The sequence below is a fragment of the Centroberyx gerrardi genome, chromosome 4, assembly GCF_048128805.1.
Source record: "Centroberyx gerrardi isolate f3 chromosome 4, fCenGer3.hap1.cur.20231027, whole genome shotgun sequence".
Classification (NCBI taxonomy): Eukaryota; Metazoa; Chordata; class Actinopteri; order Beryciformes; family Berycidae; genus Centroberyx; species Centroberyx gerrardi.
In genome coordinates, this window is record NC_136000.1 from 32,030,186 (window position 1) to 32,042,554 (window position 12,369).

Sequence of the window (12,369 nt, forward strand, 5' to 3'; positions counted from 1 at the left end):
CTGGTTTGGGGCTGACACTTGTGCTGCCAGTCTGTCCCTGTAATGCTGACCTCCATGTTCATCCCCTTGCAAGGGTGGTGGTGGCACTGGATCCTCTTCCTCAGTCGGCTCCAGGATGTCCCCAGCAGTGATGCAGATGTTATGGAGCAGTGCACACACTGAAATGACATTTGGAGCAAAGGTGTGATCCACTTCCAGGGCTTTGAAGAAGATCCCTCGCCACCGTGCCTTCATCATGCCAAAGGCCCTCTCTATAATGGATCGGGCTCTGGCATGGTGAGCGTTGAAGCGCGCCTCCACTCTTCCCCTCACTGGTTCCCAGTATGGGGTAATGAGGTTGACTGGTACAGTCAGACATGGGTATCCCCCATCCCCCAGGATGAAGTAACCAACTGGTGAGTAACAGCCCCTGACAAACACTGGACTATTTCGTAGCACCCTGGTGTCGTGGACTGAACCAGGGTAACCAACAAATATGTCCAGAAATTTGCCAGTGCTGTCACAGATTGCCTGAAGCTGGATAGAGTGGAAGAGTTTCCTGTTCAGGTAATCTTGTGCATGTGGACCATGGGGAGCCTTGATGCGGACGTGGCATCCATCAATGGCTCCCACACAGTGGCTGAAGGCTGGGCTGTTGGCAAGGTGTTGGAAGCCATGGCCAACTTCAGCACACTGTGCCAGTGTGGGGAAGTGGACCACTTTGTCCAGGAGAGACAGGAGTGCGTCACACATCCAATGTACAATGTCAAACATGGTTGTCTTTGGCACATCAAAGACCCGGGAGACAACGGTGTAAGACAATCCATGTGCCAGCCAGTAGACCACCAGGAGGACCTCCATATATTTCTCCCAGCCATGGGTCTTCTCCCTCCTGAGAAGGGCCATCAGTACCTCAATAGATGGCCTAGACAAGCGGTAGTCAAAGCGCATGTCTTTCGATGGATCTAAATAGATCTGTACTAGAGGGACATGGGTGTTGGGGGTGGCATAGATTTTGCTCCTCTCCTGTAAGAGACAAAATAAGGTGTAAATAGAATAAAGTGTAAATACATAACTAGTGTGCTGTTTTTTCCCCGTCTTGTTTTCATTTTTAAACCTAATGTTGCATTATCCTTGTGTAAGGCAAAACATAACGGCTATACTGTATTCTACATAGGAACATAGGAATTAGATATGCAGGAACAATTTCAGTTATGCTTTGATGGTATGTTCAATTTAAGCATGCTCTGTGATCAATGATGTTCACAAGTTGTAGTTATTACCAAATCAAATTCAAATGGGAACAAATTCTTCATTACGCCGGGGACTATTTTCGGTGCTACGGAACTACTTTCCTGAGATCGCAAAGTGTTTACGGCCGGCTTATTAAGTTGTTTGAGGAAAAAGTCGGCTGGTCCGGTGCATCATGATGATGAAATATGCTGCCCAGAGAAGCAGCATGGCTCTGTGACGTGTTTTTAATATTTTTTTTAATACAATGGAGTTCTATGGCTGCTGGGACATGGCTTCATTGGGCACCGGCTACATGGACAAGACTTGTTGACAAAACAAAATCATTGCTATTTTTCATTTTCATTTTCAAATTAATTTTGTTATTTTCACAGGATTTGTTGACGGTAAGCAATGCATTAAAAAACACCAGCCTTATCCTTTAAAGATGAAAATGGTGAAAATGCTGTGCCCAATTTGTGCCGTGTCCAATTCTACAGTACACTATTCCTGCCCCAAGAGCAGCATTTTATAACCTGTATTAAACTAATGATACGAGGGTAGCATGCATGATAAATGCACACAGTACACTAAAACCAGTTCCTAAAACCCTTAAGTGGGTTAGCATTTTTGAGCCATGGGTTCCCTCGGCTTAAAAATGATTACAATTTGAATGGAGTTTTGGTTAAAAGCCTGAAAATAAGGTCTGTGGTTAAGACAACTTAAAGTTTTAACGTAACCAATTACTTTGTATTTAATCTACAAATTCAATAAGTGAGCACCCATATTAATGTTTGATGTCATAATAATAGTGAAAAATGCCATAAAATGTGCCATTTTTAACTATGCAGAATACATACAGAACGGAGACTAAAGTGGACATCAAACATTAATATGGGTGCTCCCTTATTGAATTTGTCGATTAAATACAAAGTAATTGGTTAAAAACAGTATTTCTACCTATTTTCAAATTTTGAAGGCTAAATGGCCAAACCGGAAGTCTTGTTTCTGCTAATTCGAGCTAGTCTTACCCATTGAGGCCAGGGTGCGCGTGTCATTTCATTTAAATTGTCATTTAAATGAGTGTGCAATGATTAGTATAAATGGATACAAATGGATGCCCAAATATCACTTCCATTTTCCATTTTGCAATGAGCATTCTCAAATCTAAAAATTGGCTTGTGAAGCGTTGAATCTGCATTTGCGGATCAAGTGACGCGTACATTCAGTGACGTGAGTTTCAGACTTCCCCTATTTTTTTGATTTTGAGACTATCTTCATGCTATTCCTGTGCTATCCACACACAAATAGCTACTGATCCACATGTAAATGTGGCTACTTCCTCTCAGGTAAAACAGAGCAGTGGCTTCTTCATAGTGCGCATCATAGCGCATGTAGTGGTAAAAAATTTTGGTAACACTTTCTATGACGCCCATGTCTATAATGCATTATAAACATACTTATAATGCGTTATAATCTGCTTATAGCACTGTATAATTATAGTTATAAGCACCCATAAATATTCATAATGCTTTATAACAATAATCATAACACATTATAAAGCATTTTATAATGACTTATAAGGTCAAGTCTCATAATACTTCATAATTGCTGGTCACTCACTGACATTTTTTTTGCACTGTGCACTCTTCTATTTATCTTGTGAAGCACTTTTAACATTAATTTTGAAAAGTGCTATACAAATAAAGTTTATTATTTAGTAGTAGTATTAGTAGTAATATTAGAATTAGTAGTATTAGTAGTAATATTAGTATTAGTATTAGTAGTAATATTAGAATTAGTAGTATTAGTAGTAATATTAGTATTAGTAGTAGTATTAGTAGTAATATTAGAATTAGTAGTATTAGTAGTAGGCTAGTAGTAGTAGTAGTTGTTACATCTGCCCCTGGGACATCATCTGCCACGCCGTCTACCTCAAATTCAGTGCCTCTCTAACCTGCTGCCACTCCCTGAGTGGCTCTCTCCCTCTCCCCTCTGTGTGTGTGTGTGTGTGTGTGTGTGTGTGTGTGATTGCCTGCAGGTGTGCCGGAGTCAGAGTAGAGCCACACCAGCTGCATCTCATCTCTGTAATCAAGCCTCTACAAATACTCAGCCCTGATCGTAGACTCTGCTACCCATCAGTTTGCTACGCTTCGAGCCAAATTTATTACCAGTTTTGCTATTCAGCATTTAGTTCTTGTTGTCTGTTCTCCAGTACTCATCCTGTCCTCCGTTTCCCTTATAGTCCTGCCTGTTCTGACTCCGGTCCTTGTTTCCTGCCCCTCGTCTGGTCAGCCCTGCTGCTCTGCCCTGGAACCTTGCATTACTCAGTCCCCTCGGATCCCACTCTGGACCTGCTTCCCCGGTCCCTAACTGCCCCTGCCCCAGCCTCAGTTCCTGGCTCTCAGCTACCAGCTCAAGCTTCCCCTAGCCTGCAGCCCATCTTCCCCATGCTCTGCAATAAATATTTTTTACCTTATTCCTGTCTCCTCATCTGTGTCTGCACCTGGGTTCACCTGTTCTGCAGCCCCACGTAACAGTAATATTAGTATTAGTGTTGGTCTAAAAGTTGTTTTGAAAAAAGTGTTTACCTGAAAACTTGTAAACCACAGGGATGTGTATTGATAGTCATCTCTCTGCTGTGTTGCGTGTGTTTTTTTCAGTCCTTAAGTTCAGCTGAAAACGGTTTCCAAGAAGTGAAGGAGTTTGTTGTTTTCGTATCTTCACACCTTGAGAAGCGTGTTGGTCTACCTTTATCTTGGTGTTTGGCTGGGTTCTTTTTTTAGGACTTGGTGGTTTCATGGTCCTTTAAAATGTGCACTGTGCAGGTTGGAGAGAGAAATGTGTTTACATTTGCAGAGCTGCAATAGAGCGCAGAAGTGACACTTCACTTGTCTCTGCCCCCTGGTTCAAAAGTTTTAAAACTTTACTATAGAGACTGTATGGTATCTGGCAATATAAAACATTGGATCAGCTTGAAATGTTTCTTGGCATTGATAAGTCTGCTTAAAACGATGAATAACACAACAAGGCTAAGAGTCTAAAAGCCCTGCTAGGGACCGTGCTGCTCCTAACAGGAGATTAAAAGGTTCTAGCTAACCATCTATTAAAGGTTCTTACTAGAACCCTTTATCTTCTAATCATTCTACATTGAATCAAATATCTGATTATTAAAATGTAGGCCTAATAAAAATTATAATGAATTGGGGCCCACAGATTTAACTTGCTTGTGTTTGGGTCAGGTAAAAAAGTTTGGGAACCACTCTGTTAAACTACGATGATTCATATTTAGAGTGAAATGTGCTTGTTTCATAATTTATCTAAATGTAATACAATCATGAATGGGAATTAACATTCAAGTGAATCGACACTTTTGTTGATTTTGATATCAAATATTGGACATCATGCAATCTCTCCCCCTCCCTCTTGCCATTTCCTGTGTGTGTGCCACAGGTCAACCGATCTCCACCCTGCATACCACCAGTTTGAGGCCCCATCATCTTTCTCTTTTTGTGGCAGATGCACAGGCAGGGCAGGTTGACAGCCAGCAATGTTGGTGCTGTGCTGTTGTGTTGTCGTCCTCCACTCCATGCCCGTCACATTTAAATTGTTTTATTTAATGTATTGACTGCCATGTAATACACTTTAAACTTCAAGCTTCAATGAATGTTGGAAACACAAATATTGGTTGTAGACTCAGAATGAAACACAACTTCATGTCATACAATAAATTGAATTTATTTGTAATTACGTAAAAATTAAGAGCATTGATTAGCAAGCTGGACAGCAGGAACAGGGTATGCTGATGGAGCTGGGAAGAGAGAAGAATAAAGAAAACATTAGATCAACTTTATTATCGGATATTAAAAATTCAATTTCAAAACAAGTTGCAGCTCTTACAGTTTGTAGTGTGTAAAGATGATTTCACATGACTTGTACAAAAAGACAAAAAGGTCAGTAACTACACTTTCAACACTTTGCATAATTCCTCCCTAGCAGACTCATTCATTCACTCTCTCAGTAATTATCAAACTACAATCTTGCCAAAAATGAGACTGACTCACCCATCACCATAATGAAAGACGTTGTCCAGAAGAATGTCATGCAAGGCTGCCTTCCTCCCTTCCACTCTCCCTGAACTGCCTGATCTTTTTAATGTTTAATGTTAACTTCATACAACAAAAAAAAACATAACTTTTCACCTGAACCTTTTCATTCACACTTTGTGGTGTCATCAGTTAGAATCAAGAATGTTACGGTGTATTCTAGAATGATCACACTGGTGTGACAGTACTCTTCAAAGGGTTCATGAAATACATGTTACCCAATCTTCCTACCTTCATGACAACTCTTGTTGTTAAACATTTCGGGTAAGGGTAATAAAAATGATAAGGCTAGCGCTGTAATGTTAGCTAATGTTCATCGCTTGCTACTAGCTAGGTAACTTAGCTATGTTCCACGCACAAATGTATCCTACCTGATGTGTTTTATCCAGCGACTTCTGGTCCTTTTATCAGCCGGGAAGCGAAAGAACGAGCAAGACCCGCTGCTCGTGTGACAACATCCCGGAACGAAACACACAGGCATCACAATAACGTTAGCCCCCACTGTACTAAAACTATCCTAAACCAGTTTAAATCCATTCTTATGGTCTACCTTCTACTGCTATCTGAGAGGGACTTAGCTTCAGCGGCTCTGGGTAGCTTGTGGAGAGAGAAAGTTATGACGTCACTTACGCGACTTCTGGGTGTGTAGTCTTTCTAATTACGTATTTTCACAGTCTATAACTTCAACAGGTTTACGACAAACTGCGACTTTCTTGACTTGCAAAATTATCTTTTAAATTGAAAAAACATATGTGTAATTCATGGCACAATTCAAACGGGATCAAACAATTATTTGTCTCTCGCCGTTGACTACCGTACATATTTTTTCCAAAATAAGGTCCCATGGTGGTCCACCGGAAGGGGAGGGACTTAGGCTCTCTGTGGTGATACAAATTAGCTATGATCTGCAGACCAAGGAAACCCCTGACCTACCTTCGGACAGTGTCCCATGACTATGTAGTCTAATTGCTTTGCTCATTATTCATTGAAGAACATAGTGCAAGTCCTGTGTATAAGAAGTCTGATGAGGACATCTAGACGGTTAGAAGGGGGAGGGTGTAGCCCTGTTGAAGTTTGTTTATTGCCCCTTATTCTAGTTTGATAAAGTTCCAAAGAGTTGTATAGTTTGGTAGTAACATACATGCCTTGCACGCATGGCTTGCACGTGTAAAAATGTGTACAACCTACCTTGTTCCCATGTATGCAGCCTTTTATTCGTTAGATGACAGTCACTTACCTTTTTCCTGTAATGCTATTGGTGGAGGCGGGACTTACAGAGAGAGCAGGCTAGAGTTTGAGGAGAGGCCGACAGACAGCGAGAGAGCGACAGAGAGAGAGACGGAGTTCGGAGGCTGAGCAAGTAGAGGCTGAGCGTTGAGCTGAGACAAGAGAGTCAGAAGCCGCTAGAGACAATCAGACGCAGAGTCTAAACTGTCAGTGTTTAATAGTATTTTGTCTAAGTGAGTTGGTAACGTGATATGCTCACAGAGAGCCCGTTTTGTTGCCGCTTACAGTGTTTCCCATACATAGACTTTACTTGGGCGGGCCGCCCAGGTATATTAACGGCCGCCAAAGTATATTTGGCGACCCATTTTAGCATTTTTTTTTTTTTTTTTTTTTATCCGTCCGAGAGAACGACGACATCCACGATCGATTAACTAGTGGACAATCTCCCCTCGCTCTAAGTTACCCCTCCAGGGTTTCCCACACATAGAAAACTTTGTGGCGGGCCGCCACAATATCAGCACTGACCGCCACAAATTATCTTTTTTTTCACAATTTAATCGTAGAACTGCGTGTAAAGCATTGATTCGCTCAGCCCCTAATTGCTCCACGTGATCTCTCTCTCTCGCTCTCTCTCTCTGTTGCTCCCCCTCTCTCTCTCTGTTGTTCGGTCTCTGTCTCTCTCTCTCTCGCTCTCTCACCGGACCCGTCTGTTCGCCTCCCACTGCACACACGTGAGGGATATTTTTTTTCCATGCCAAGAAGACAGCCGACTAAATTCCCGAAAAGAAGGACTAACAGTTAACGTTACTCGGAATACAGCTGAGTTTCCGAGATTAGCACGCTGTATAGCCTAGCTGCTAGTCAGTATCCACTGAGTGGACTGATAACGTTAATATTAACTTTTTAACTCTGACTCTGAATGTTTGCTCCCACAATCCAGATTAATATTGAAAAATATTTTCAAAGAAGGAAAAGGACTCGTCCTGAGGAGGAGCAGGACAGTCTGGACCAGAGGAGCTGAGCAGTAAAACAGAGCAGATAATAATGTCAAAGGCTGTAATGTAACGATGTAAAGATACAGGAGAGACTGACAGCACAGAGAGATGTAGCAGGGCAGAGGGGCAGAACAGCAGATTTCTCTGTAAAACGAGTCTCATTTCTATTCTTCACCTTGTAGACAAAAGCAAGCAACAGACAGAACAGTGTAGCACTGTTTATATTTTTAAGTTATGTTATCTTTGACACAAAGTACTTTAGATATATACAGGTTAGTTATTTGTCTGACAAATGGAACTATTTAAAATGAAGTACATTAGATAATTTTTCAGCCATCCAGGTAATGGGATCCTTTATTGATATTAGCCTATATATTGACAATATAAGAGAATACAAGAATAAAAAGGCAGTCATGTTATGTAATGTTATAAAGCATTATGAATATTTATGGGTGCTTATAACTATAATTATACAGTGCTGTAAGCAGATTATAACGCATTATAAGTATGTTTATAATGCATTATAGACATGAGCGTCATAGAAAGTGTTACCAAATTTTTTTTACGTACAACGGTTTCATTATTCTATGATTTTCCTCTAGAATAGGCTCTCCGTAATAGGGTGCCTATGTGTATACTGTAGACTTTATCATGAAAACATGGGTTAATGTAGGTTTAATGCATAGTCTTGTTATGTAGTAATTGTCTCTCACCAAACATTTCCATTTCTCTGCAGGAATTGCTGCAACAGCACATCAAGGAGAGACAGCATGCACGGGTTACACATGCTCTACAACATACACCACTGGATATTGATTATCTGGAAATTGTCTGTAGGCAGGAAATGGTTTTTATTGATGCACTGTCACAGCACATTCAAGTGTCCCAGGATGTTACAGAAAGGTGGACTGAGCTACATAACTCAATTCAGAGTCACAGAGAGTGAAGAGCCGCCTCCAGTCAAGTTGAAAGACGAACTGAAAGTGGACAGCCAAGGATAGTAATACCTGTTAAACACCTTGCTCATCTACTAGAAACTGGACTGCCTGTGATTACCATTGCAAGGGTGTTGGGGGTGTCTCATGCTACACTGTTCATAAGGAATTCAAATAAAATGTATTATTAATATATTAATAATAATATTAATAATAATAATTAATAATAATAATATTTATTATTTCCAATTTCTGCTTTTTTGAAGTCTCTACTTACAACAGTGAAGTCAAATGGGGCATCCGTGGCAATGTACCAGGCATACTGTGATGGAGACAAGTATTTAGTGACAGCATTCACGTTGTAGGTTTAGTGGTTCAGGTGACCACAATTAAAGGCCAGTAATATTACCATTTGTTGACCATCAGCATATTACGGCATTAATTTAAGTGCCCATAAACACAGCCCAAAACTTACCACAGTATGTCATCGCCTCAAGTCCTTAAAGTATTTCTATCAGTCCATCTCAAAATGTGACTGTGAAATTACCATTACCATGAAGACACCACAGTCGTTTCCATATTTTTGTTCTGGGAGTCCCTGTACCATGAAAGTGAAACATATCAAAATAGGTCATAAAACATTTGAATCATCATCACCTGATTACACTCAGCAAAGTAAATTGGGAATTAGTATATTTTCATACATCAACGTTTTAATCTGTGAATATTTCCCCAATTGGACAAAACGCAACTCTGGTTGTAAATTCTAACAGAGAAAGGCAGTCAAGGGAACGTCATTGACCAATTGAACCATTGAAGCCAACCTGGCAATTTAACATATCCCTGTAGGACCTTAAAGGTTCCATATTCTATACTTTCCACTGTTATGTTTTGTGTCTCGAGGTCCATTCAAAGCTGCGTGTGTGGTGTCATGTACCAAAAACACTCTCAATCCATTTTGACACGTTCATTTTCCAGCATCTCTCTGAGCCTTACCAAGAACAGGCTGTTTCTGTTGCTGTGTCTTTAAGGCTCATTAACATTAACGACCCCTCTGTTCTGATTGGCTAACCGTTTCAAGAGTGAAACATGAGACACCACAGCCCGGCAGCTACAGGTGATACAGGTAGGGAAAACTACCACTTTGAAAAAAACACTTTGTTAGTCTGTTATTTCTTACAAAAATGATAATGAGCGAACCTTTGTGACGCCACAAAGTTACGGAAGTCCAAACGGCTCGTTTAGAGGCTCGCTTTTCTATTATGGATTGTGTGGATTTCGTCGGCGACCGTGCGTTTTGATACTTTCATGATGTTTAGATAGCACATCCAACTCCTTTATAATCAAAGAGGCAAGGGAAATCTCATTTTCCACGATATGGGACCTTTCAAATGTTGCAATAAGTGTCATGTCCAAACCCTCGCAGCTTCCTCTGATCAATCAATCAATCAATCAATTTTATTTAAGTGCAGAATCACCATGAAGCATGGTCCCAATACACTTTACAATTAAAAAAAATACATAGGACAAAACATACAGCAAGAAAATAAAATAGTTAAAATAAAACAACCACATTGAAAACATCAATGTTAAAAGGATGTTTGAATATTAAAGTAAAACAACCACAGTAAAAACAACAACATTAAAAGGATGTTTAAAAAGGTGATGGACCTGACTGAAGTTGTAATTCTAGGGTAGGCTATAATGAAGCGAATAAAGGTGGGTTTTCAGTCTTGATTTAAATATTTCAACTGAGCTTGCTTCTTTAACATGTAATGGAAGTCCATTCCACAGATAAGGGGCACAGTAGGCAAATGCTCTGAAGCCAACTGATTTTTTGTTAGCTGAGGGAATGACCAGGAGACCAGCATTGAGAGAGCGAAGAGGGCGTGCCGGTATATATTGTATAATTAGCTCAGATAAGTACGGTGGTGCAAGTCCATGCAAAGCCTTATAAGTTAAAAGAAGAACCTTAAAATCAGCTCTAGCTTGCACTGGTAACCAGTGAAGAGAGGCCAGAATGGGTGTTATATGATCAAATTTTTTAGTCTTTGTCAAGATTCTAGCTGCAGCATTCTGAACAAGCTGAAGACTTCTAGTAGCACAACTAGGAAGACCAGAGAGAAGAGCATTACAATAATCAAGTCTGGAAGATACAAATGCATGGATTACAGTTTCAGCATCACGCAATGATAGAATAGGTCGGATTTTAGCAATATTATGAAGATTAAAAAATGCTGTCTTGGTAATAGCCTTGATATGAGACTGGAATGTCAGACGAGAATCAAAAATCACTCCAAGGTTTTTGATGGTTGAGCTTTCAGAGATAATACAGCCATCAATGTTAACACTCAAATTCGCAAACAAATGCCCATATTTGGCTGGTCTAACAGCTAATAACTCTGTTTTATCAGCATTTAACAGCAAAAAGTTCAAACCCATCCATTTTTTTATTTCTGATAGACATGCCTCAAAATTTAGGAGTTGGGAGAGGTCATTTGGCTTTACAGGTACATATAGCTGTGTATCATCAGCGTAGCAATGAAAATTAACACTGTATTTGCAAATTATGTCACCAAGGGGAAGCATATAGATAGAAAAGAGCATAGGGCCAAGGACCGATCCCTGGGGTACACCAGACTTTACTTCAGAAAATTCAGAAATTGTATTATTGTAACTTACACGTTGAGTTCTATTTGATAAATATGAATGAAACCATGAAAGCACCGTCCCCTGGATACCAATATGCTTCTCCAAGCGGTTTAGAAGTATGCTGTGGTCCACGGTGTCAAAAGCTGCACTCAAGTCAAGAAGCAGCAGCAATGATGTTAAGTCAGAATCAAGAGTAATTAGTAGATCATTGACTACTCTGGTCAAGGCAGTTTCAGTAGAATCACGGGACCGAAAGCCAGATTGAAATTTATCAAAAAGATTGTTGTTGGATAAGTAGGCAGTAAGTTGATCAGCGACAGCCCTTTCAAGTAATTTCGACATAAAAGGAAGATTGGAAATTGGTCTATAATTGTCTAGAATTTGTGGATCAATGTTAGGTTTTTTGAGCAGTGGTTTAATAATGGCAGTTTTAAAAGCTAAGGGCACATAGCCCACGGAAAGTGACTTATTGATAATATTAAGAATAGGACTATTTAAAAACAGGAAACAGTTCCTTAAAAAGATTAGACGGTATAGGGTCTAATATGCAGGTTGTAGGTTTGGAAGCAGTTACCAGGCTGGTAAAGGCCTCGGGGGAAATTATTTCAAACTGTGAAAGAGTGCAATTGGTCCGAGTCATAGTGCCTGCAACCATCAAAGTATTGGAGAGTTCACAGCCATCATTCTGAGAAGAGTGTGGACCAGTGATTTTATCTCTAATTGAGTCAATCTTATTTGTAAAGAAGTTCAGAAAATCATCAGCCTTGAATGAAGAGCTCTTAGCAGGGGTATTCTGTGTGAGTTTAGCAACAGTATTAAACAGAAACCATGGATTATTAGTTAGTGTGCTTGCCGTAGGCAGAGCACACTCTTATTATCTTGCATACTTCTTCTTATTATTATTTTTCCCAAAAAGTTTGGCACGCTACTCCTCCTCACTACTACAGTTTTTACAGTACATACACGTGAGACATCAAAACGTGCGGCTCATTGAGGAATCGTGTGCTATTACTTTTCTAAGAGATCCCTCATAAGCTCTTTGAGATATTAATGATTAAATGCCAATTTTGCCATTTTAGACGCAATACACACCCATTGTAAAATAATGAGAACCATGTGGACTCAATCACAGGATCACAGAGCCAGAAATTTAAGTTTCGTTTTGTCCGATTTAAGTTTCGTTTTGTCCGCCATCTTCTTTCTCCGCTGAGATCGGGAGGCTAACTGAAGCTAAGGTAGAATCAG

The 12,369-nt window shown here is 40.1% G+C and overlaps 1 protein-coding gene across 1 annotated transcript in view; it reads left to right on the plus strand.

The window, feature by feature from the left end:
- Nucleotides 1-3,994: 3,994 nt before the first annotated feature.
- LOC139927818 (A-kinase anchor protein 13) overlaps nt 3,995-12,369 on the plus strand; it is a gene marked incomplete at its 3' end in the record, with an annotated part of 72,366 nt that continues 63,991 nt past the window's right edge. The window contains exon 1 of the mRNA XM_078283289.1: nt 3,995-4,004. The remainder of the gene's footprint in view (nt 4,005-12,369) is intronic.